The sequence below is a fragment of the Anser anser genome, assembly GCF_964211835.1.
Source record: "Anser anser genome assembly, chromosome: 1".
NCBI classification, from domain to species: Eukaryota; Metazoa; Chordata; class Aves; order Anseriformes; family Anatidae; genus Anser; species Anser anser.
The window spans coordinates 86,986,214-87,013,074 of record NC_139720.1 but is presented as its reverse complement, the minus strand read 5'-3'; the positions used below and the strand labels follow the sequence as shown (position 1 = coordinate 87,013,074).

At 43.8% G+C, this 26,861-nt stretch overlaps 1 protein-coding gene across 6 annotated transcripts in view; it reads left to right on the top strand.

The window, feature by feature from the left end:
• Positions 1 to 26,861, top strand: part of GJA8 (gap junction protein alpha 8) — a 60,978-nt gene that overhangs the window by 24,176 nt on the left and 9,941 nt on the right. For 2 of the 6 annotated variants that reach the window (XM_083806178.1, XM_083806177.1), the window contains 2 exons: positions 2,548 to 2,912; positions 3,342 to 3,434. The gene's annotated coding sequence lies outside the window, so the exon portion shown is untranslated. Of the gene's footprint in view, positions 1 to 1,720; positions 1,924 to 1,944; positions 2,361 to 2,547; positions 2,913 to 3,341; positions 3,435 to 17,273; positions 17,533 to 26,861 lie in introns of those variants that run through there. The other 4 variants (XM_083806180.1, XM_083806181.1, XM_083806179.1 and 1 more) reach the window with 4 other exon arrangements.

The following is a 26,861-nucleotide window of genomic DNA, read 5'->3' as shown; positions in this document are numbered from 1 at the left end:
TTCACCCCAAACTGAACTCCCTGAAGCTTAAACAAAGTTGGGCAACTGCTTGGGAAAACACTGGGGGAAACCTGCCAGACCAGCAAACTTGCAGGTCTTGTCCAGGGCTGGGAGCAGACATGCTGCGAGCGACCCTACATGAGGTGCTTCTGCTCCAGACAAAACCAGGAAGGTGCAGGATTTTTACAAAGCCATGTGCTCTCAAGAGCTTGCTAGGTCCCAGACTAGATCACTTGAAGACCACTGACAAGGACAAAAGGGAGTTGAGGGTGTCCACCAGGAGTCCTGAGCCAGGAGAAGGGCAGCAAAGCCCAGCTCCCTGTGGCCAGCACCGTAAGACCGTTGCCAGGGTCTGAACACCCAGTGCAGGAGCACCCAGACCAGCCTTTCCCTTAGCAGTGAGCAGGGTTAGCTGGCAAGCTAATGCCATGTTTGTGTCAACCTCTCTGCATCTTCAGCAGCCTACAGCCTCCCAGAGCTCACTGCTTGCCTGTGCAAGCCATGCCCTGCCCACAGAGAGGCCGTAGAAAATGGCCGCCAGACACAAGATGGCGGGGAGGGTCAAGCAGGGAGGAGGTGGGCTGGCATGGCAAGGCACAAGCCACCGCCAGCTTGCCTTGGCAGTGGGGAGAGAAACTGTTCTCAATACATTCTTCTTCCCTCATATATATATATATATATATATATGTATATTTGCTTTTGAAATCACTGAATTCTGGAGCAATTCTGGGACATTTATAATGTTGAAGGGAGAGAGAAAGTCCGGACAGTGAAGGCTCGTTTCACGGGATGCGCGGCACTGTCAGGTGTCAGGGGAAGCCTGGCTGGTGGCTCGCTCCTGCAGGCGGGCTTGCATTCAGAGACAGGGAGGATGGAGGGCATGGCATTTGCATCCCTCACAGAGAAGGCACCAGGGGACATAGCCACCTACCCTACCCGTGCTGTAGGCTGGAGCAGCCATGGCTACCTGGAGCCACTGAGAAAGTTTTTAGTGCACATAGCCTGTGGCCAAGTGATAAACATTACAGATACTGCCAGAGTTCCTCCCTTCACCCATGCACATATAAACAGAGCAACATCTACAGCCATGGTTGGTGGTCTTAGATGGAGTTCCCAGTGAATTTTGACTTCCTGTATTGGAAATCTGTTTCTCCTGGGAAAGAAAGATTCCCATTTAGCAATATGCCTGGATCTGTAAGTCCTTTGGGTGTTTCCAGGGAGCGGTGCCTATCACTGTCTTCCCTCCAGCTGCCAGAAGGGCCAGGGCTCACAGTATGTAGCATCGTATAGCATGGTGAGGGCTGTCCCTGACATCGAGCTCTCACCACTAATCTGTCTGTGTGCCTGCTCTCCTGGTAGTGAGCAGGGAAGGATCAGGAAAAGGGGGCTCTACTGTGCTTCCTAGTGCTTGCAAGGTGGAATACATGTTTGTATTGATTCTTGAGGAATAGTGAAAGACTCTTCTTGCCCCTAGCATCTAAGAAACAGAAAGCATGGATGTCCCGGAAGGCGTTTTCCAGCAAAGACACACCAACAAGAAGCATCTCTCCTCTCCCTGTGAATGTAAATTCAGGATGTCAAAGAACCAGCAAGATACAGCTTTCCTGGTAGCTAGTCAGTGTGCCTTAGCCTTACAAAGGCAGGGCCTCTGGAGGTAAGCTGAGGATTTCTTTCAGACCTGGGCCTCTGCACTGAGGCTGCTGGTAAGGATTTCATTGGTACCAGCTGGGAAGGGGGCTGTTTGTGGCAACCACACCTGCCCCACAGGACTATAATGGAATCCTTCAGTTCATTGTAATGGATGTTGGTGCTTGCTGTGTGCTAGTGTGTTTGTAGTATTTCTGCAAATTGGTTGTTTCCCCAGAGCATTATTGCTGGAGCTTCTGGATGTCAGCTACGGCAGTTCTGGTGGAGATGCCCTTGGTATTTGAGTGGATCCTCGTTACATAGCTTTGTGGGAGAGACTGCTGAGTTTCAAGTTCTGAAATACTTTGACCAGAGTGTGGCTACTTAGGCCATCTCTGCTGTCACACTGCAGTTTATGGTCACCATGGCAAGGATGGAGCTGTTTTTTTCTCTAACACTGTGTATTGCTCCGTGGTATGATTAAGCCTATGGCTCGCTGGCTGTTTGCACAGTCTGCAGCTTGGGGATTGTGCCAATAGTTGCACAATAGAAATGAATTTCTTATGAGATTCTTCAACTGCTCCTGAAAACCTAGAGGGGAAGGTCTTAGGTCCCAATCAAGCTATTAGTCACAGCAGGTTTCCTAAGCCTTGGGGCTTGCTTGTGCATGGGATTAATCTCTGTGGGTTGAATGCCAGGCGTGCTGCTGGAGGTTCTGCTCAGCTCCAGGCAGAGTACGTGAATGCTTGCCTGGGAAAGCAGATCTCTCAAAGGGAGACTTCCATTCTGGGAGGGAGTGGTGGAGATGGACTAAAGCAACTGGTTTATCCTTCTATCAGCGTATTTGAATGAGGAAAATTCTCTTTAATGCTCACCAGTGAACCTGTATGGGTGTCTTAAGAAAGGATTTGTTCCCTACAGGTCTGATGCTGTGACCACTTCCAGTGGAGATGAGCTGACTGACTCGGCAGGAGGCTGCGTACCAAAAAGGGAGGGTGAAATGTGCTGCCTGCCAAAGCAGCAGCTGGTGAGAAGGCGACTGGACTGTACAACATCAGTGCACACATGATTGGTGGGGAAGCGCGAGCCCAGCTTCAATCCTTGTCAATGGCACCTCGTTGACTTTTAACACTTCCTTATCATGTCTGCACTCACCTCGTAGCAGTACTGATAAAATGCCATCGCTGGTGTAATCTCCTGAGCAGCTCTGCAGAAAATGCTGCAGAGCATGAGAGCCTGAATTGCCTGCAGCCGACAACTGGTGTGGGACTCTGATCCAGACCACGGTAATAAAGCAAAGGCTCTAACCTGAAGCAAGACTCGGGCGGAATAACTTCCAAGACGGATTGAACACCAGATGTGTTGACCTGCTATGATTGGCATGGCAGCACAGGAATTTTTGTGTTAGAATAGGGGTTTGATGAAGTTGGGATAGCTATTGCTTTTCAGTACCTCGTGGAGTTGGAAATGTGAGCTGTTTGAAGTGATTGCAGTATGGTAGTGCTTAGAGTTATAAACACCATGACAGTGGGAAGGAATGCATGGGGTTTTCTACTTTTCTTTTCCAGAAATTCTGTATTTCTCTCTTGGGGTATCAAGTAGTTTTTGTACTACTATGAATTATTGCTAGAAGTATGTATTATTTTTGAATATCTAATTTCTATCTGCAGGCCCTCAGCAATCTTAAATATATATATATATATTATTTTTTACAGGCGAGCAACAAACAGGGATACTCCTGCGACAGTTCTCCTTACGGGTTCAACTAAGGACCCCTGAATATAAAACCACAAGCAACTACTGAGCAGGTATGTCATTTCAGAATTTTTAAAGAGTGCTCGGCTGCTGTACAGTTTCTCACCACAAGAGGAGAACAATGAAAACTGTAATGCAACTGTCTGGAAAGAAGAATTCCCCTTCTGAGTGGGAAATTTGAATGTTTTAAATGTTTTAAAAACAATAATAATTGTAGACTTATTGCCTTTCTTTCTGAATTGGAGAGAAGTCACAGTGCTAAAATTCCTGAAGAAAAACTTATGAAAATAAAATGAAATTGTGCTGAAGACATTATCAAAGAACTTGGGGCCAAAGTCCTTCATGTCTTTCATGGCTGAAGATGCTATTTCGGCTTCACTGGACCAAGTTTTTTAAATTAGGAAGATTGAACTTCCTCCTTTAGAGGAAGGGATCAACGCTGACAACAGAGGTTTCATTTCCAGTAGAAATCAATGAAGAACTTGAATTTGACTTGTAGTCTTACTCTTCCATCTTATTAAGAAAATCTTGTTTGGCTCTCAACATATTCTTCTTGGACTACAGTTCTACTCTGTACTGTTATCCACTGGCTTATAATTATGTATCTATAATTATGTATCTTTTACATATCACTAGTCCTACAATCATCCCTGTAATCGTTTCCACATGCTGCAGTCTCTGCAGGATGGAACAACTCCTTCCGCATTTTCTGCATTCACGTTATCTTTGGCAAGTTCTTCTGCTCCGATACTTGCTTGAATACCTTGAAGTTTACTTTCAGTAACATAATACCAAAGCCGTTCTCACAGGAATATCTAGTGTTGTCCCATCCACCTCTAGGAGTCTCTAATTTTTTCCCATCAGCTTTGATCTTTCCTATGCTTTTGAACTGTCCCCCCCACCCCCCCCGTTCTTTCTGTTGTTTCTGTCCAACATCTTGTACTACCATCTCTTTGTTCCAGCTTCTCTCCATTTCTCCAGTCTTCCATCATCCTTTACCAATATCTGGAACTTCATGTGTGGGAAACTGGGTGTTTTCCCAAGATCACCTCTCTTCACCCCCTAGAATTTCTGCTATTCTTCCTGACAGTGACATCCAGTTTACTACATTTTACTGTATCCAAGCTCTGTTTTGCACATGGACCTGTCAAATCCCACCAGTTTTTCCCCTCCAAAACCTGACTTCTTGCCTACATCCTCTAAATGAAGAGCTTGGCTCTCCTGAGTTATCGTTGTGTTGCTTACAGTTCCCAGCCTCCTGCCTGTCTTGCACTACTTTTCAAGTCCTACTGCCTTACCCTTGTTGTTCTTCAGCTTCCTATTATTTCTGTGGCTTCTCTGTCGGGTTTCATCCCCTCCATGTGGACTCTGTATGCCCATGTTTCATGGCTGTCTGCTATCCCCTCATACTTACCATCTTCCTGAGCAGTGTTTTACCACCTACTGACTCTCTTTCTCTGTGTGCTCACTCACCTTCATGCATTTTTCCAAGGCTTCAACATTTCTTTTCCTGCACTTCAACATTTTTTTCTTGACCTGTTCATACTAGGCAGGATCAGGACCACAATAACTTGGAGACAAATTCCCAGTTCCCCTTGAAATGAATACCTATTATTACCTGAATTGTGCTGTTCTTTGAGACAGAGGTAGCTATCACATTGAAGTCTGCTCAGTGGATCAGCAGAACATATGAAATGAAGCATACATAATGCTAGGCTAAGCTGTTATGGGGGTAAAAAGTGGGACTGTGCTTCCTGTCTGTCTGGTAATCTGCCCACATAAGACCAAGACTCTTCCCTACCACCCAATCTTGCAAAATATACTAATTGATAGTCTGCTGGGTCATGTCACCACCAGTGTACTTACTGTGTTGTTTGTTTTCTTTTTTTTTTTTTTTTTGGCAATCATGCACTTATGCGAGGAAAGAAAACAAGGTAGTGAGTCCTACTTTGAGATGGATATTCCTGCCACAGGCAGGTGTGAGATGTCCATGTCCTTCTGAAGTCATGCCCTCCATCAGCGTTTACTGATGGACAACCTATGTATAGCTTCTCTTCAGGTTTCTGGTGTCTGCTGGGGGTGTTCTGAGGCACCCAACACCAGCCACCTCTACTCTGTCCAGTGTGCAGCAGTGAGGGGATGTGGGCTACTAGTTGAGCTGTTGCTGAGCTCAGCACAAAGCAGCCCAGTTCTGCTGTAGACCTAGTGTAACAGTTCACATCGTGCCAGTGAAAATGAAAGGAGGAGAAGGAAAAGGGAACAGAAAAAAAAAAAAAGCAGGACATGGAGGTAATGGAAGTGGGGGAGTACTCCTGATGTTGTAATGCCATGAGGTTTAGAGATTTCTCTAGCTCCCGCTGTGCTTTGCTAAAAATGAGGATAGTTAGCAGCAGATGTGAATGTAACAACTGAGAGGGGAATGAGAGAAGCTATGAAAAATGCATGAAATGAGTGGATTCTCTTACAAGTTTTTAGGAGGGTTTAGAAGTGGTAGTCTTCAGATTGTGGCCTAGTGCTTGCTCATGTCAAGTGATTGGGATGCTGCAGAAGGTGAGAGGAGGGTACAGTACATGGCCATGTCATCAACCAGAAAAAGGAGAACACTTGGGTAATCAGTTAGTGGAACTGCTGAGAGATGATGGTGTAGCTGAGAGAAAGATCTAGCTTAGGAGTAGAAGCTAGCGTCCCAGAAATGGGGATGGAGATTCATGTAGCTAAGAATAAATGGATTTATGGAAAGGATACTGGTGGTTATTTAGTAACCAAAAGCTTAAATGATCAAAGAGTTTAGTAAGCCCTTCTGACTTCGCCTTGCCCTTCCAAAAATATATCATGGCTGTGTGGAAGATCACTTCCCATCCATTCTTAGATGTTAATCACCCTCTTCAGTATAGGTGGCCTATCAGATTGCATAGGCTGGGCAAACACTGGGATATATGATAGCACATTTGCTGAGCTGCAGGATCTAAAGGTAAGGTTGATATCTGGAAGGCCAAGATATCTGTGAGGGGAGGCAGGATTCCTAGTCTCCTCAGCTGTTTGCCCTGAAAATGGAAGGAGAAAGGATTTCAAATTCCAGAAGTCTTTGAAGGCTGAAGGCTATAAACAGGCTCTTCCTGTATGAAGCAGTAAGGATCTAACAGTAACTAGGATGTCTGCTTTTCCACACAGGCCTAATATACTGGGATATACTTTGTGAGGGGTATGAACCCCATCAGTCAGAGGGGGGACAGGAGCACCCAGTGCTACTGGTATGGTTTAGCCAAGAAGATCACCCTTGAAGAAAGAACATAGAGTAAAGAAGAAATATGAAAGGCCCAGTCAAGCTGAAGTAAAGGGAGACAGAAAGGGAAAAGGAGTCAAAAAGAGAAGAAGGTGGAAAGAGGGAGCCAAAAGTGAGGGAGAGGTGAGAGAAGGAAAGTACAAAGTGTTTTGTACAATGGAGAAATGTCTCAGCCATGGAGTATATACCATATATACTATATTTTTTTCAGCTAGATAGGCTAAGGGTTTTTGTGGGGGCAAGCCCATCAAATGATGGGTCCCTAAGACCTGTTGCTTTCTCCAAACTCAATGAAATCAGATTTTATCCCCTAGGTAACTATCCTGAATTCATGTGGGGGTGGGTGGGAATAAGAGACAGTGATGAATGTGTTTCTAGCATGGTCTGGATACTCTGTATCAGATCTCTATCAAGAAGGCTGTAATCATCACATTACTTTTTGGGGAATATATGACCAAATGAATATACCTGCTATTTTACTTTGTGATTTACAGGGTAAGAATTGCATGCAGTAGCCATGGATGCTGTGTATATCCCTGCCCCTCTTGCTAGCTTGAATGCAGTGGTACTGCAGCTTGGGTCTCTGAAGCTGTTCTTGGCATGTAGGCTCTTTGTGTCAGAAATCTTCATGGGTCTGTCACGATAGGCCTCATCTATACCTTGGGGTGCAAAGCATGCAAGAAGTTGGTGCTTGGAAGTGCTTGTAAGACACTGCTCTGTTTCCTGGTCCCAATCAAGTGACTAAAGTGAATGTTAATAAAGGTTTAATATCTATTAGCATGTTCCAAGGGTTGGTGTTTTGTGACCATGACTACTGTTTTACCCTATAACTACACCTGTCCTCCCAATCAGAAGCACCAAACTTGAGCAGCCTGTAGTGTGCTAGCTTCTCTGGTGTGTGTGGTCTGACAGAAATGGACAAGCTGCTTGGATGATGTGGAAACCAGCGTCCCTTGCAGCTAAAATTAAATCTTCTAGAAGGTGGGTTGTTCTTGCACTAGTCAGCTCAGATGGAGGGGGTGGGGGCTTTCCAGGAAGAATCTGTGTCACTCAGACCCTTAGCTTACACTGACCAAAGGCACTGGATTTCACTCCTTATACAGTGATCTCACAATAAAGTGGGGAAGAATAGACATTGCTGTAGATACAGGCTACTTGATCTCTGTCCCATATGAGAGATCTGCACACTGAGATGCCAGACCTGCGAGCCCTTTTCCATGGATGGAATAACCCATTTTTTTTCCCTTGTGGATCTCACCAGCCAAGGGTGTTGCCTCACCTCATTTGTTAGCCAGCCAGCAAAGGTATAATTAGGGGTTAGTAAGTAATCTTCAAAAAAACCCTTGGAAGTAAGGGAATTACTTACTTGTAATTTGTGCACCGCACCTGAGGCAATCAGGCAGTGGGAATTCATACTCATATTTGTGTACGCAACAGCTGAAAAGATTTGAGAAGAGGTCTGTACTTACAACAGTATAGAGAAAAGCTTCCATTGTCTAACCTCCTGTTTTGCCTTCCCTTTTGCCTCTTCCTGGGCCCCAGTTCCGTTAAAAACTGAAACCCTGTGTTTTGCTGTGCATTGTGACTAGCTCCTCTGACACAGAGTGAAGTTAATCATGTGTGCAAACTTTGCCAGACGAGGGACTAGCACTGCAGACACTTTGAGAACAAGCTATTCATGTTCCTGTGTTCTGGTGAGAAATTTTGTCTCTGACAGGCAAGATCCTAGCAGCAGTTCAAGAATTATAAATCATTTGCTTTTTGTCCCAGCTGGAGAGGAAAACTGACATTTCTTAAGTGGAGGCCCACTTATGGTAGGCACTATGGAAACGTGGATCAGATGGTAACTTTTACTTTGAAGCACTTGCACCAGATTAAAAAAAGGCAGACTCAACTAGGAATAGGTAGTGATGGTGTAGTGCTTTCAGTGCTTTTGTGGTAGTGGTTCTTGAAATGCAGGCATTAGAACTTTACAGGAAACATGTCACTTCCCAAATGGATGGAGGCGTGTAATTGTAAGGGGGAATTAGCTCTGCAAAGTTGGTCACTTATTGCTGTGTGCTGTTGAACTTTACTGTCAACCATCTAAAAGACAGCAAAAGTCATTGACCGGTAGGAATGACTGAAAAATAATTAAAGCAGTGGGAAAAAAGACATTACTGCTATAGTCTGGATCACTCGGAAAGATGTGGCCAAGCATAACATTAGCTGTTGCAAGTCACATGCCAAAGAATAAGGAATAGAGGCTGTGCTTATCAGTTAGCAAGTTTGTCTTGGGAAGCAGCGGCAAGAAAGGAGTCGGGGCTGGAGTGGCTCACTGGCTGACAACAGAATTACAGGATGATGCTGTAGCTGGGGGAAAGCGTGCAGCTTTCGGTAAATAACTTCAAGATGAATGGCTCTAGGAGAGGCCGGGTGTGTGTATCATTTAGTACTAACATTGTCACTTCCCATGTATTCTATTTAGTGCTTTTGTTGGTGGTTCCTGGATGGGAGAGGTTTCAGGGAAAATGCCTGAATGTTAGAGTTGGAAGTGTGCCTTCCAGTGAAAGAGGTCAAAGAATTGAAGGGAAAAGAAAGCTGAAGGCTAAATTTTCTATTGTCTGTATCTATCTACATGAGGAAGAAACTTATGTTCTTGCAGAATGAAGTATAATAAGATCCAATAACTGGAATCTGAAACTGTAAAAAAAAAAAAAAAAGGGCATGAAAAGAGTACTGTTTTTTTTTTTTTTTTTTTTTTTTTTACTGTCTGTAGTTAATCACTGGAAAAACTTACTGAGGATTGTGGAGGATTCTCCACAGGTGGCTTTTAAATTCTGGCTGGATTCTTTTCAGAAAGTAGACCCTTGTGGAGATGGGAAGGATTTCTGCTGAGTCTTCTGACCCAAGTTTCTAAGGTGTGAGTCTCAGTGGTCATGGTAGTTCTTGCTGGAGTTACAGTCTGAGGCTGGCTCTCTGCTAGCAGGCAAAGGATTGAGATGGGCTTCAGGGCAAGAGCAGAAGGCATTCCCTCTCAGCCCAAGCTGTTACTCCTTTTCACCTTGCCTTGTGCAAACAGCTTGCAAACAGTCAAGCCCCATCGCTCTCCCTCTCTACTGGAGAAAAAATCTTCATTTACTTGAAGATTAAGTAGCTCTCCTTGCTCCTCCTTTGCTCCTTTTTCCCATATAAGCACCTACCCTGATCTCACTCCCTGGGATCTGCAGCCACCTGTGCCACTGAGGATGGTGGAGGTGAGCATCAACACTTCAAAGAGGAGCTGCCACTGCCACCAGCTCCTCGTCCATACAGCCCCATTCCACCATCATAGTGGCACCTGTGGGTTTGGGTGTGTGCTGCTGTGCAGGGTGGGAGGAGACAGTGTCCCCAGCAGGAGCAACCAGGCCCCTTCTTTGCTGGGAGAAGGGGGCATGGGCTAGATGCGGGAAAGACTGACGCACTCCTTGCTGCAACTGCCTTTCAGGTAGTTAGTGATGAGGTCTCCCCTCAGCCTCCTTTTCTCCACTAAACAACCCCAGCTCCCTCAGGCGCTCCTCATGTGTCTTGTTTTCTAGTCCCTTTACCAGGTTCCTTGATCTTCTCTGAACGCACTCCAGCAGCTCAACATCCTTCTTGCAGTGAGGGGCCCAAAACTGAGCTCATTATTTGAGGTGTGGCCTCACCATAGCTGAATATGGGGAGCAATTGCTTCCATGGCCCTGCTGTCCGCATGGTTTCTGATGCAGGCTGGGATGCCATTGGCCTTCTTGGCCACCTGAGCATGCTGCTGGCTTGTGTTCAGCCAGCTGTTAACCAGCACCTCCAGGTCCTTTTCTGCTGGGCAACTTTCCAGCTGCTTTTCCCTAGGCCTATACGGCTGTATGGGGTTGTTACGAGCCAAATGCAGCACCTGGCATTTAGCCTTGTCGAATGTCGTGTGATTGGATTCGGCCTGTCGATCTAGCCTATCCAGATCCCTATTTATATTCCCTGTGATTTCAGGGTTTTGCTTTATTTCTTACTTTTCTCCTCACAGATTTAAACTGTGACATAGGTGCGTGTGTGGAAAAGTCGATGTGGGCAACGTAGCTGTTAGAAGCTTCTAGAGAGAAGTGCTGGGAAGATGAAAGCTGTCACAGATGGAGGTTGGGGCAACAATAACACATGTCCATGGAGGCTCTAGGCCTTCATGTGCAGTATGAGCAGTACTAGCTCATACTAGCTGTATGAGTATACTCACTCATACTAGCTGTATGTACTAGCTGTAGCAGTATTTCCTAAGAAAATACAATGGCCACTTTAGAGCCAGTGGTACTCCAACCTAGTGGAAGAAAGCCAGGCAGGGCAAAGTGTTCCCTCGGGTGCAGGGGAGTGCTGGGTGGAGCCTGGTGAGGGATGGTGAGCAGGCGAGGAGCTGTGAACGTGACTGCAGAGGCACACGGGGTGGGAAGCTTTTCCACTTGTGATTTCACCTGGACTGTATGCCAACCTCGGCACACAATGTTATCAGTGCAAGCCAGCACATGGTCAGGATGGTTGTGCTCGCGCAGCTGGGGCCCTGGGAGACTTTCTCCAGTCCTTACAGCTTTTTGCTTTGGAGGCTCTTGTCAGAAACATGTCATGGCCTCGCTCCCTGGGTTTATTTACACTTCTACTGGGTCTTCCTCTGGTCATTGATAACCCATGCCACCGAGGCAGCTATCTCGTGGTGGGGAGTAAAAGTGAACCACTTTGTCAGGAACTGAAACAGGGACCTCTGCTCTACCCCACCCCTCTCTGGCAACCTGCGCTGCTCTTGGCTGTTTCCTTATCTAGACTTTATTGCTGTGCAAAATAGCCAAGTTAATAACTCGGAAGGGACACTCGCTCCCTACTGTGCAATGGCTATGCTGTTCAGATAGAAACCCTTCCCGAGAAGCTCATTCCCCTTTCTGTAGCCCATGCAGCAGCTGAACCCATGTGTGCTCTTGGATAGATGCAGTTCTTTGGGTCTCTGGCTCAGTTCTGTGGCAGTGCGTTTTGTGGGTCAGAGATGTGTGGTCTACGTGTGGCTGTCTCTAATTTGTCACTGTTAAATATCTTGCCTAAAAGGGACATCATCAGAAGCACTTGGCATTTTCACAGCTCTCCTTTCATGGCAGTCTATGGAAATTTTATCTTCTCTCTTTCTGGGGCATGAGCTAGGTCAGTGCTGTCTCTAGAACTTGCAGTCTGAACCTACTCTCTTCCCTCCACTAGTAGAAAGCCTGTTTTTTTTTTTTTTTTAAGGTCTTTTGTTCAATGAATAAGACTTTTATTGCCCCTTGCTTGCCTTTTTGCTCAGGCTTGTGCTCCACGCATCCTTTCATGAAAAGAAAGTCAGAAATCAATACCCCTTCCTTAATTCCTTGGCAGTTTTACTTGTCCCAGGACAGATGTTTCTATGACAGTTCCAGGTTTCCCTTGCTTTGGCAGGATAGGCAATACATTCAAAGAGTGTAGCTCTTTGGACTGGTTTACAGGAAATGAAGTGGTTCCAACCTCTGACATCTGAGATTCATCAGTGACTGAAGTCTTTGGCATTGAGGAGACCTGTTAACCCAAGTGCCAATTCCCAGCTAGGTTAAAATCTACTTGTAGGAGCATCATGTGGCTCTCAACAGGTATGCCAGTGTATATACCAAACAGCATTCAGGAGAATTTGCAAGAGGTTTTTTGTGTGTCTGTTTTAGATACATGATCAGCGGCTGGCTATTCATAAGTCTTTGCAGGGCTGTCTGCAGGTTTACTGACAGCTTGCCAAGACAAGAGTTTGCACTCCAATAGGGCTGAAACAGTACAGTAACAAACAGGAGGTTGCTGGCATCTTCATGCTGGACAGATACAAGTCTGTTATGGGCAACTGTGGTGCTGATACATGATAGCCTTTGATACAAATGCCCCTAAAAGCTTTGTGGGGCATCTTCTGTATTAAACTTGAAGGATGCAAGGTCTACATTCAAGCTGTCTCTAAGCTGTACTTTGGCACATGTATTGTCGTTGGGCAGCACGTTTATTCCTTTATTTCTTTTCTGCTGAGTGTTCTTTGATGTTCTCATTTTACTTTTCAGTAATTCTAGTCTTCTCACTTTCCATTTGTTTCTTACATGGTCTTGCTTTTGTCCTTCACGCTGTTTCTCTTGTATGGATAGCAGAGATAGGCACTAGCTTTCCAGAACGGAGAGATGAGACGTGGCCTGCAGATGAGACCAGCTTTTGAAATGCATGAGAAAAAATCCACAGGATAATGCTTCCTGAGCTTCCTCATGGATCATAAATTATTTCTGGGAGATGTACTAAAGAAGAGTAGAGCTCAGATATCAAGTGATCAGTACAAGGTGAGAAGATGATCCTGGGAGGTACATTATTCGTTCAAACCAGGAGGTAGTCATAAAACAAGCTGATTTTTGAATCAGAAAATAAGCACTTTTTTTCTAATTTGCTGAGTCATGGGGTCATGGAGAAGGGATAATGGTGACATAAAATAATAAAAATAATTCTGATGTTGGAGGACCATTATGAAAACTGGAGATTAAACCAGGAACAGTACTGAGGTGATACACACACCTTGCTTCTACATGTACATCCAAGGGTCACATTAGCTCTTTCAAGCACAGAATTATGCTGTGAGCTCATGCGCAGTTCCTCAGCTGCCCTGAGATCAGAGTTCTCTGAAGAGTCATTGCTACCCTGGACAAAGTTCTCCATAGCAGAGCTACAGCTCTTCTCCTTGTGGATGTGCAAGACATGACCTTCCTTCCGCTAAAGCAAGCCCTCTCTGTGTGTTCCCATCTCACTGTGTCATCCAGGATGCACTAGATCAGCTGTCCCCCTTTTCATGATATATCTGTTTTTTGGACTTAACAAATATTTTGCAAATGTCAGTGTTTTCTTCCAGGTTATGGACTAAAAATATTATTAGGGCAAAGACCAAAACCCTGCAGGATCTTGGTACAAACATACTGTAAACTTAACCACTTCTGGTTCTCAGTTGTATTTTGGGACCAGTCTGATAGGCCATTTATAGCCCATTTAATGACTATTATCTTATTTTTATGTCAAGTAAGTTCTTTAATCAAATTGCCATGTGATAGAAGGGAAACTGCCCTCCAGGATCTTAAGTACACTGTACCAGCTTTGCTATATTTAACAATGATATGTGCAGTTTCCTCAGAGAAAAGTATCAACGCTGTTGAATGGCATGAATTTTCTATAAACCCAGGGGTGATTGTCCCCAGTTATATTTCCCTCCTTTTTGTCTTTATTCTCCATGTTCTGTGTTAGCCATTTAATTATTTAGTTTAGGACTGAGATCATATCACAGGTCTGTAGTTAGCTATGAATAATTACAGTTATGACATAATTATACCACAATTATGCCTCTCTACATAGCTTTTACAACATGCCAGATTACAGGCTTTCTTCTCCTTTGCACCAAGAGGTACAGAAAATCAATAAAAATAGCGCAAGACTTCCTGTGCAGTTTTTTTTTAAAGAAAGTTTCAGTGTAAAGTGTCCTGTCCTGCTGATTTTAAAATACCTGGTTTTAGTAGCTGGTATTTAATTCTTCTGATATGTTATAGGAATAGACATGTCATCAAAAATGTTGTCTTCATTTACTTTTTTCCTGGCAGTTGGACAGAAGTTTTTATTGATTTCATCTGTCTTGTCTGCATTATTATTGAACAATCTAACATTTCCAACTGATAAAGGATCAATACCATGATTAGGACTCATTTCATTCTTAATTTACTTTTAAAAAAATGCTTTGTCAGTCTTTTTTTCCTATTTCATTTCCATCATCAGTTTTCTGTAATTCCTATCTTCTGGTTTATATTCAGCTTCTCCTTTATTTGCTGTACGAGTTTGACTTATTTTAAGGCCACCGCCACTTCCTTTTTACATCTGGTTGTAGTTTTTTAATCATTACACTGTTCTTTACTGGGGGGTTGTGTATTTTTGTTGACTAGTAAATTCTTTTAAGCAGTTCTCAATCATTATTCATATTTTCTTATTTAAATTCCAGTTCTATTCAGGGCTAGGAAACAGACCTTTTTAAAGCATTGTGCCTTTAAAGCATTGGATTACCATTTTGGACCTCTTTTGCTTTCACTTAACAATGCAGTTAAGTTGTAAGCCTGCTACCAGTCTCTCATTTCTAACAGTACTTTACCCCCTTGGATGAGGTGAAATACAAGTTTTGATCATTTCGGACTTAAGATTTGTAAAATCAGGAAACTGCTTAGAACGTTTAAAAATCCCTAGAGCTGTTTTTGAGTCAGCAACATTAACATGTGTTAAACTAATCACTTAGGTTTCTTTTTTTTCTTTAGGTAGGACTTGAAAAACCAATGCTCCCATATTCCAGTGTTGCTCAGCTGTCTGTTGCAGACCCAAGTCATCGCTCTAGTTATTAGAATACTGATTCGCAAATATTCAGTATTGCTAATTAGAAAATCAGAATTCAAAATCACAAGCAAGAGAACGGGTAATACCTTTTCTTTTTCTAGCCTGCTTCTGCCATCTCAATCTTTGTTAGGGCTACAGACATTGATCTTAACATTCAGTCACACAAGCCATCCCAGGAACTTTTCCAATTTCTTATAGCTGTAGGATCCTGGGCAGGCAAAGCCTCAATGAATATAAAATGGAAAGGGATGCCATGACTGTATACAGCTAAAGATGATGTATTAGAATGGACTCGACTTCTATATTGTGCTTCTGTAAAGCAGGACATGCTTTTGAAAGGAAAAGCCGGGGCTGCAGCTTAATATACCCAACACCACTCAGCAGAGCTGATGTACAGCAGAAGGATTAGAAAGCCAGACCTGCTGCTTCCTGGGCTGGAGCAGGGTGGCTAACATATTACTGTTTGTGTCCTCTCTTCAGTGCTTCAGGGACACTCTCCCTCTCTTCAGGGACTGGAGAGTCACAAACCATTAAAATACATGCCTGTATTTTTCTGAGGAACCATCTGTAGTAATAGCTGGATTCACTGTGATGGTATTTATCAATCAGACAAGAATGGGAACTCGTGGTGCTGAGCAAGTGGAAGAGTTATTGGCAGCTGCTGTTTCAAAGTGGGACTTGCCACAGTAGTAGCTGCTGAAAGTTTGCCAGGTCTGACACAGAATAGGGGACACCCAAAGAGTCTTAATGCTCCTTGTACAAGGATCCTAATAATGCTTTAAAGCATATTACTGTTAATATTTATTCTGAGTAGTAACAGGACTCTAAGGGATTGCAGTTTGCTGGAAATAATGGGAAAAAAAAAGGTTTCTTCAAACTGGAAGCCCTTCAGCCCTAGCATCTATATTGTCTACATATTCTTCCTGCCTCCCTCCACCTTGCTGTTTATTAATTTGAAGCCAAATTATCTCAGGGAATGCCCAAGACCTTTGGGTGGATGATTTATCTGGATGAGTGGGTTATCTTCTTAATCAGGAAAAGAGAACGACTGGCTCAACAGTTTCCAAGTTCAATAACATCCTTCTTAATAAATTGCTGAGGCATGAGAGGTTTCCGTTCCTTGCTGGCATCTTTACACTGTGCCCAAAGAAACAATCATATCAGGTTCAGGAAGGCAAATGACTGAAAGGGCAGGGAAACAGGAACCGTCCCCACGGATGTCCTCCCCAGAGAGGCTGGGAACGTACTCTGCTGTGGGAAATGGGATGCTGAGGTCAGCCAGAGTGCACGGCAGGTATGCTCATCTCTTGGGACAGGGAGAAATAGGGAAGATGGCCTGTTCTGCCATTCCTCCCACTGCCCTGTCCTGCTTATGAGCTTTCCCGAGCCACCTCCACGCCTTGTGCGCATGGGGCACCTCCACTGCAGAATGATGCGGTGTGGAAATGAAGGCAGGGAGATAAAGGTGGAGAGTGGGTGGTGACAACGCTCCTGAGAGCCCTGAGCCTACCACTCAGCAAGGCAGGCCTTGGTGGTGTTAGGAGAGCCCAGAAGAAGGGAGAAAGGACTAGGGAACGAGCCCCCAGCAGAAACTGGAAGGCAACAAACCTTGCGGACAGGGAGGTAACACAAGAAGTTTCCAGACATGCTCTCTTGTTCAGGTCATTCAGAAGCTTGGGCCCTTCCAGCATCTTGTGCCTGAGAATGTTAATGGATTGTACAAAAAGCCTTGATAAAACAAACACACAGATCCCCGCAAGAGTTTGGGAAAAATTAGCCCCTCTTTTACTGGCAGGCCTGGAGCAATTATTACCAGAAGTATTATCAGGTACATGTTCCTCCCGTCCCTGCATCCGCTTTATATAGTACAGATTAGCGGTAAGCAACGAGTTCCCTGACTGCTCTGATACCTCACAACTCCTGGTAGCAGTTAATCTGTCTCTCTGAGGAGGATCTCAACAGCCGTGGAAAGGACATAATCTAGAAAATATGTAGAGAGAAATTTGAGTCCTGGGGCCACCTAAGTATGCAGCTGCCTGTATTCTCAGGTCTTCTCAGTGATGCCCTCCAGCTGATGTGCTGCATCTCCATGTCTGACGCGGGGCATGTTCAGGGCAAGAGAAAGGGCTAGGTAAGAGGACACATGAAGACCCAGGAGAGGTATTTTCTCTATGATGGCCCTGTAATGCACATGCTCCACCTTGCCTACAAGCTCTGTGCCCTGTCCCAGTGCACCTGTTCAGAAATAACATCTGCTTTAGGGTGAGAACGTGGGATTTCTAACCTGGGCACTGTTGTAAAGGTCTGTGAAGCTCAGTCAAGTTCTAAGTGAAATCATGCCGAGCAGTGAAATCATGTGTCTAAGATTATTCTTCTCTTCCTAGTGCTGTTTGTGCTTCTGCTGTGGTACTACGACACCTACCTTTGACCATTGACAGTGTGTCTCCTTTGCCTTACAGGTACTTCATGAGCTTAGTTCAGATTTTATTATTAACTGTGCTCTTATTAAAGGGGAAATCATGCAGGTCAGTTGGTGTACATCACAAATTTTTGCTGGGTAAGGGATACAGATTAAAGAGAAAACACAGACTATACTAGCAAAAGGAGTGCTTTGTCAACAAAGTCGACACTGTTTGCATAGGTAAAATCAATGCCATAAAAAAGTGATCTTCACATCAGCTTATCTACATCTATTTAACTGTTCAAAAGGTACTATAAAAATAGTATTCAGGACAGATATTACTGCATCATCTTGTGCTTGTCTTAGTTTTGTATCTGCAGAAAAAGTCTAAGAAATGAGGGAAGAGAAAGGTAGGCTGCAGACAGCGTAACAGACACCTCGTGCCTTCTTTCCCAGCCATTGCATCCCTCGGTCTCCCCTGGCGTGAGTACATGAGTGAGAAAACACCGCCCGCTAGTGGTTTAGGATGCAGCAGCCCGAGAGACCGCTTGGCAGAGGCTGTTTCCTATTTTTGCTTTGCTAATGCCGCTACAGCGGTTCTGCCGAGATGAGGTGGGTGGCTCTTATTCCTCCTGCCCAAAGATAAAATCAGCATCTCCGGAAAAGGTCAGCACTAAACTGTGTGAGAAGAAGAGGTTCTTACTGGCAGTGCCGTGGGTCACTCGCACGCTGTTTTTTGTGGTTAGCTTTAATGTCCAGATGAAATGCTCTAAATAAGGCATGGCATTTAATCTTACAGTTGCGATAATAGGAGAACAAATTGGTCGAAATGGGGTTAGGTTGAGCACATAGCTCTAAGTCCATAGCACATTCAGAGCCATCACTACTTACTGAAGTGAAGGTATAAAGCAGTGACCATCCCAAAGCTTCCTCAAAGACAGCCCTCCTTGCAGGGCAGGCAGGCAGAGTGTTGTGGAGACACCTCTGCTAGCCTGGGACGAGCTAGCCCCAGCGTGGGAAGCAGCATAGCACCAGTGTGCTTCACACTGCCCCAGCTCATTAGCCCCACTCTAGAGAGGAGATAATTAGCTAAAGTGGAACATGTTGCTGACACAGCAGACCTGCTTTCAGACCTGAGCTGATATCTGCCCAGCTCAGCATTGCGCTGTGTGGTTTAGGCAACTCAGGATGTCCAGGCTGAGTTTTCAGGGTGGGTGGCAAGATACTTTTTATTTTCTGAAGATATTTCTCAGAGACAAATGCCAAGAAATGATAAAAACATAGGGACAAAGACCTCAGAAAGCCTCCTCCTTCCCTTCCAATTGTTTTCCTTTTTATGAGATAAGATCATTCTTAACAGATGTTTGTTTACCTCTTCATAAAAACCTCCTGTGATTCTACAGCCTCCCCAAGCAGTGTGCTGCAGTGCATTGCTGTTCTTACCGCTGCAAAGTGTTTTTCTAATGCTTAGCTATATCATCTTTATTGCAAATTAAGCTGATTATTTCTTCTTCTACTTCTGGTGAATGTGGAGGACAACTGCTTAGTCTTTCCACCCATTGTAACAAACGTTTATGCACTGGAAGACTGTTACCATGCTTCCCCTCCTGTTGTTCTTTTCCTAGAGAAAACAAACCCAGTTCTTTTATCCATTCCTTATAAGTCATGTTTTTTTTTTTGCATCTCTTACCATTTTGTTGTTTGCTTTTGGACTTTCTCCAATTTGTCAACATCTTCTGTAAAATGTGGTGCCTGGAACTGGACATACTGTTCCTGCTGAGAGCTCAGCAATACCAAGTAAATGCACAGAATAATTGCTTCCTTTGTCTTATACACAAAACTCCCCTTAAAGCACTTCAGAATGAGATTTGTCTTTTTTCTGTGGGAATCTCACTTAACAGACTCATATTCAGGCCCACCCCAGCCCTTTCTGTGCTGCACTGCTGTCGAAATGGTTATGATCTACTTTGGACCAGTGTGTTTGGTGTCTATGCCCTCACCATTTCTGAATTATACCTTGGTACAATCACCTCTGCAGGCCAGCTCTCCAGTGTTTCCCATTCATTTCAACTTCTGATCTCTCCTGTCCCTCTACTTTCAGAAGGGATGGCAGACCCCAAACCAGCTGCCATCCTTTACATTTTGTCCTCTGTTCCGTTGTCTGAATCACTCAGGGAAATGCAGACCAGCCCTGGGGCCAGAACTTCAGGAAGGTGATCCTCCCAGCTGGCAAAGTGAAGCCCTGATAATTACCCTTGATTATGGTACTTCAACATGTGTAGACGCTGCACAGTGGTCTGCTTGCTGCTCTGGGGGGTCTGTGATCTAGATATTTCTGAAATGCTCACTGAAGTCGACATACTTGATATCTACCATTTCCTTCTCATCTACCAGACCTATTAGTCAAAGAAGAAAATTAGCCTGGTTTGACAGGGTTTGTTCTTCATAATTCCCTGCTGGTTGTTTCTTATCACCTTATTGTCCTTTAGATACTTATAAATTGATTGTTTCATAATTGGCTCCAGTATCTTTCTAGTATCACAGGCTGACTGGCCTGTAATTCCCCAGGTCCTTTTATAACAGTAATTTTCAGAGCAGAACTGCATTTAAGTTAAAGAGATATTGAAAGGCATTCCACTTTTGCTCTGCTTATCTTTATTCATTGTCTAGTTTTGTTCCATCCCTTAAATTAAAAACATATTTCCCATAAGTATTTATCTTCCACTTGAGCCCCAGCATAATCCAACCCTGACTTTACCTCTTCTGTTACTTGCATACTTCCCCAATTTCCCTCCTTGATGCTTTCTATTTTTCTTCCTCTCTTTTGTTTGTATTTTGTTTGCAGTTTTCTAGCAAAATGTATTCCCCAGTTCCCTGAGGGCTCTGAAGAGATGCTGAACTTTGGGCAAATCCTGGAAAAATCTCAGAGCTCTGCCCTTAAAGTGGGGACACTGACATTTGCCAGTTTTGCATGGACATGGCAAGTTCTGCCCAAAGATTTGCCCAGCACTAAGTACTTATGAATGATTTCTGAGTCCAGTAGGTGGTAGAGAGAAGAGAAAGTCTGAGGAGATTCTCATCTCTAGTGATCAGACTGATAGGCAGCTTTGGCTCAAGGGTGGAAGAAGCATGTCACTAGAAAGCAAGTGTCCGCTAAGTTGGGCGGTCATCTAACAAATAAGAGTGTTGGGTAAATCTCCCAGGTTCTTGTAGGGAGGCTGAATATATCTGGTATTCAGCTTCAGCCATGAGTGAAAGGTTTGTGTGTTCAGCAGAAGAACAGGAAGCATGTGCCACTTTCTAGCTAAGCAGATCAGGAGAAGATAACTTTGTTTGAGGGAGAGGTATCATTATCCAGGGTTATGCGCTATATAATTGCACAATCTGCTATCATGCATGAACAGAGCTGTTCAATAGCATGGCCCTGCCTTGTCCTGACATCATGTCTGTGTTGGAAATCCATCTGGAATGAAAAATCTCACATTCCCCAAGTGACCTCGCAGTTTGTGAGCAAAAGACTGAGTTATAGTGGAGATTTTACTGTCTCAGTGGTGCCGGGAGATGGGAGCTCAGTGACCAACTTCAAAGCAGCTCAAGGATGAGAAGTCATAGAATCACAGAATGATTTGGGTTGGAAGGGACCTTAAAAGACCACCCAGTTCCACCCCCCTGCCATGGGCAAGGACACCTCCCACCAGACCGGGTTGCCCAAAGCCCTATCCAGCCTGGCGTTGAGCACTTCCAGGGATGGGGCATCCACAGTTTCTCTGGGCAGCCTGTGCCAGGGCCTCACCACCCTCTGAGTAAAGAATTTCTTCCTCACATCTAATCTAAACCTACCCTGTTTTAGTACAGAACTATTACTCCTTATCTTATCGCTACCCTCCTTTATAAAGAGTCCTTCTCCAGCTTTCTTGTAGGTCCCCTTTAGGTATTGGAAGGCTGCTCTAACATCTCCCCAAAGCCTTCTCTTCTGTGTTGGACAACTCCAACTCTCTCAGCCTGTCTTCCTAGGAGAGGTGCTCCAGCCCTCTGATCATTCTTGTGGCTCTCTTCTGAATGGTCTTCCTTTTTTCTTTTTTAAAAGTGGAGGTTATGTTTCCCCTTTTCCAGTTGGTGAGGACTTCACCAGGCTGCCACTTCTTAAATATGATGGCTAGTGGCTTAGCAGCTTCATCTGTTAGTTCCCTCAGGACCCTCAGATGCATCATATCAGGTCCCATAGACTTGTGCACCTTCAGATTCCTTAGATGGTCTTGAACCTGATCTTCTCCTACAGTGGGTGGTTCTTCATTCTCACAGTCCTTGCCTTTGCCTTATGGGACTTACACTATGTGGCTAGAGCTCTTGCTGGTGAAGACTGAGGCAAAGATGCTGTTGAGTACCTCGGCATTCTCCAGATCCTAGGTAATCAGGTCTTCTGCTTCCTTCTGGAGAGGCCCCACATTTTTCTTAGTCTTTTATCACTGAGACACTAACGAAGCCTTTCTCATTGACATTGACATTCCTGGCCAGATTTAATTCTAACAGGGCTTTAGCTTTCCTAACCTGTTCCCTGGCTGCTCAGAAAATTTCTCTGTATTCCTTCCAGGTGACCTGTCCTTGCTTCCACTCTCTGTAGGCTTCCTTTTTGATTTTGAGTTTGTCCTGGAGCTTCTTGATCATCCGTGAAGGCCTTCTGGCATTTTTGCCTGACTTCTTCTTTGCTGTGATGCATCACTCTTTGAGCTTGGAGGAGGTGATTCTTGAATATTAGCTTTCTTGGACTCCTCTTCCCCCCCAGGGCTTTATCCCAAGGTACTCTATCAAGCAGATCCCTGAAGAGGACAAAGTCTGCTCTCCTGAAGTACTGGGTAGTGAGCTTGCTATGAGCTCTCCTCAATGAATCAAACTTATTTCCAAAGAAAACAATGTCTTAGAAGTGCTAGAGTCATCCATGGTTCTTCTGAAGGCAAGAAGTCCTAGTATCAATATTACTCTCACTAGCCACAGATATTTCTTGTACTGGTATTTGGTGACGGATGCAGTCAGCACTTCTACAGGTTACTTAATGAAAGCATAAAAATTAGGCCAGGTACACAGGTTGGAAGTGTTGGCCATTGTTGATCTGGCACTGTCAGTGTTGCAGTGACTTGAATATAATTTCTGCATCAGCTACATCTTGCAAGCAGTTCTGCATCTTGCCAGAAAGTGTTTGATATTTGGATAGTATTTGCAAATGGCAGATAGGAAGTTAATGGGAAATGTCTCTGACAGTAGCTGGGTGTAATTAAGAGATGGACTGTAGCCATGTAGTTACATACCAGATCTCAGTTTTGGCTTATTTAATTAGAGAGATAGGGCCCAGAAAAGGGATACGCATGTTCAGCCAGAGCTGTTTTTCAAAAGAATAGTTTCAGTCTGAAAAGGGATGGGCAGTTTAATGTCTGAACCATTTGGCCTCTGATATGGCAGCTTGCAGGCATTATTTAAAGACGTTAGCTCCTGGTTGTATCAGTCAGTCCTCTGTCTTTTACTGCTTCCCAAAGTGGGGATGAGGGTGGCAGTGATGACCATTAGTACATGACTCATGTACTAATCCTAGTTTATCTCAGCAGTGTCTAGCAAAACAAAGCAACAAAATAATTCCGTACTCTTCCTTACCATCCTTATTCCTCTTGTTGAACAAACTGTGCCTGTTCTTAATCAGTGCATATTCGTGGGCTCTGTATCTTCTCCTCTGTGTGTCCTCTCGCCAGGAAGTCTCTTCCAATGCTTTATATAGCTTGAGCAGAAAAATGTCATGTACCAGACCTCTACTACTTCTCTATTAAGAGAGTGATTTATTAAGGTGTTCAGAATATGACCTTTATTCCAACTTTATGCATAAAGATTGATTTTTCTTGTCTCTAAACTGGTCCCTCTTGCAAAATTTGATTCTCTTCCATCTCTAGCTCTTTTGAAATACAGCCTGAAAACCATCCTCTCTGCCTCCAGTTGTGCCTTAGATACTGGGACTGTGCAACTCAGCTTAAAAGCTGCTTGGGAAGACAGCTGTTGAATTGAAGCTCTGAACTTACTTAAGCATTTCTGGGCATTTGTGCCCAAAAGAGGCCTCAAATGATTGGTTTGAAGATATAATAATTTTGTGGCCCTCATGTTATATCTCTTTCAAATGACAACTTTTCTAGAAACAGCGTCTCCCAGAGCTATTCTGGGTAATTAAATTCCGTGATAATTTTGTGTAAATAGGGAGCAGAGCAACTTGCTGATTTGTCACTTTATAGGCTTGGTACCTGTATCATTGCTTAGCAGATCTTGCACCCCATAATCTTTTTCTTCAGAGCTGGGCACCGAGAAAACATTCTGAGCAGTTCATACAGAAAAACCTACAAAAATACCACCTCAGAATAAAGTCATATCCTTTGCCTCATAATCAAAACTCATAGTGCAGTTGTACTTGAGGATGCATTACCGAACGTGAGATATTTCTCTTCTGCAGGCTCTCCAGCATTTTTGCAGATGGCTGAGGGTAGGCAAGTATGCCTGAGGTAACATTCCTGTTCGCTGGGCTGATGGAATTCGGCTACACTCCTTAACAAAACAGTTTGTTTTAGACATTTTTGATGCATGTGCAAAATGCATTTGGAAGAAAAACTAAGCAGAACAAAGACACTGAAAGGCTAGGTGGTACAAGTAGTATTTCTCAGCTTTGGTTAAGATTGACTGATGGTTCTTTTTTCCTAGTAAAAGATGTTAAAGAGCAGACCAAAGTATCCAAGAATGCCAAATTCAGATGCAGTGCCTTAGTGAACACCTGCGCTGGAAATCAGCTGTGTGCCTTGGTTGCCAGAGCTGGGTCTAGGGTAATAAATTAATTCAATTAGTTCTGCCACCATCAGAGATGTGGGTGCTCCCTTTTCACCTGTCATACCATGACTCGCAGAGACTAGTGAGTGGGGACACACAGAGCTGTGCTGAACCACAGCAGATCTGCAGAGATGCTTCAGTCCCTGCTTAACTGTGTGAACTCCCCTTTATGCATGTATTAGGTTTTCACTGCCCGTTGCCTGCTCCTCTCCCCCCTCCACTTTTTCATGTTCAGTGGATTCTTCTCTCTGTGTCTCTGCCTCTCTTTCTCTGTCTTTTTTCTTTTTTTTTTTTTTCTCTCTATTGTTCCCCACGTCACCAACTGTCACTCACTTCATAAAGCCGTCTGGCTCGGAGCTTAAATATTGCAGGGCAACTAAAACCTGCCATCAGAGCCAATTCAGTCACATCTGCTCAGTCGTGCGACAAGATTGGGACTTTTAGGGTAGGGAAGAAGAGAGACAAAAGTTCACTCTTCACTGCAGAGTGCCAAGAGAGGAGGGGGACACAATTCTTCGGTGGAACCTTTCCCAGTGGCAAGTTGCTTGCTCAACATCCTTAATCTATATGATCTTTCTTGCTGGTGGTGTGCTTAGATTGCAGTGGCTGGAACAGCAGGGAGGGGGTTTGCAGAAAGCCCATGTGAGTTAGGAATACAGGTTTGTCAACTCTGAGTGGGCTTAGGTGGACTCCAGCTCTTTTCCTCATGACAGGCAATTTAAGGGAAAAGGGGACTGCGTAAATTCATCTCTTTCATCTTTTTTTTTTTTTTTTTTTTGAGATTTGAGGAGCTGGCTGACTGCAGGTGGAGTCCTAGGCATCTGAATTGGTTGAACCATTCATCTCCAGTCCACCCGAAATTGTTCCTTAGAGTTGAACCAACTGAGAAACCTTGAATCGCTTCACTTGCAGAAAATAGGGTGGTCATGACAGAGTGTTGAAAAATGTGGCTAGTTCAGAAGTGATCGCAGGAGGAGTTTAGCCAAGTGTAGCAAGCCACAAGTGAGGCACCTGATGGAATCAGGAAACATTTTTCCATCTCTTCTAAAGTGAGTTTTCTGTGTGATAAGGTTTATCGCATCTAGAATGCTCTACCATGCTGTAATGGAAATGTTCAACTGGTAGCTGTGGATACATCAGTGTGACTCACACGGAAAGAAAGGGATGTAGTTCACTGCAGTGCCTGGGGGACAATGGAGTTTATATTGTGCAGTCATGTTTTTTACAGAGTTGCACATGATTGGTAACTGTTTGGTGTACTTTGCTCTGTGAATTTGCAGAGAGAGAATGTTTAAATCAGTTTAGATAATGTATGTAAACAGCATAATCTTCTGCTAGACTTGTTAATGTAAGTGCTGACATTAACACACTCCTTTACACAACTTTAATGACTGAGAAAGTAGCAATTTTCTTCAGTGATTAAATTAGATGTTTGCTGCTTGTGCTTGCAAGGTGTTTGTGCACGCTGAAGGACTGTGTTCTGTTCTTCATTTTCTAATGTGAATGTCTGGGGTTAAAATTTTACGGTGTTTCAAGATGAGAATAATCAGTCCATCTTGTTTTAGAAAAATGACATCACAAGGATTTTTTGGTTGAAAATTTGTGAAATTCCCCAGAGTCACAGAACTCTCAATATTTTGTGTGTTTGTCTATGTGTGAATATGTACACAGAGTAGCTGAAACAGACTGGTATGCGTTGGTGTGTCATAACATATGGCATCACAAATAAATCCCAGTGCTATCTGAAGGAGGAGGGAAGTTGAGATACTCAGATTTCCATACTGTTGACTGTACATTCCTTTTTCTCAGCACGTGGATATGTGTGTCTGCATCTAGAAAACTATAGATGGAGGTAGCATCTAAATGATGGACTTCTAGGTCCCTGCGAACAGCTATTTTGTGAATAATGTTAGCTGTTCCCATTGGTGTTGTCCACAAGTCGCTCTTTCTGGATCACTATAATATTCTGTATTCCTCAGAGTCTTCAGACTACTGTGATACATTAAATCAGACAATCCCTAAAAAGTTTCCTCTTTATTCCCTCTTTCATAGATTTTTCCCTTACCTAAAATTAAACAGTAGAAAGTTTTGGATATGCAGGATGAAGTCGTGGCCAGAAATAATCTTATCATGTAAAAATATTGAGGGATGTAATGTTTGACCTGCATTTCTTGAAAACGGACTACTTTCTTAGCTTTCCAATACGATATCTGTAGCTGGCTTCCGTCTCTGTGTTAGCCTGGGATAGCAACACACGTTTTATAGAGAAACTAGTATTTTAGGTCCCAGTTGATAGATCTTCATGTTTCTCTCCAGGTTGGTTCCAATGTCAGTGAGGCAACTGACTTGAAAAGCAGATACAATAACTCCAATAATGCTAAATAATTATACTGTATATAATGCATATTGTATAGCAAAACTAGTAAATATGGTAGTTATTAATCTTATAAAATATTAGTAACATAGTAATGCTGTTGCTATTGCTATTATTACCTAACAGAGTGATTTCTAATGCACATTTAATATATGCAACCTATA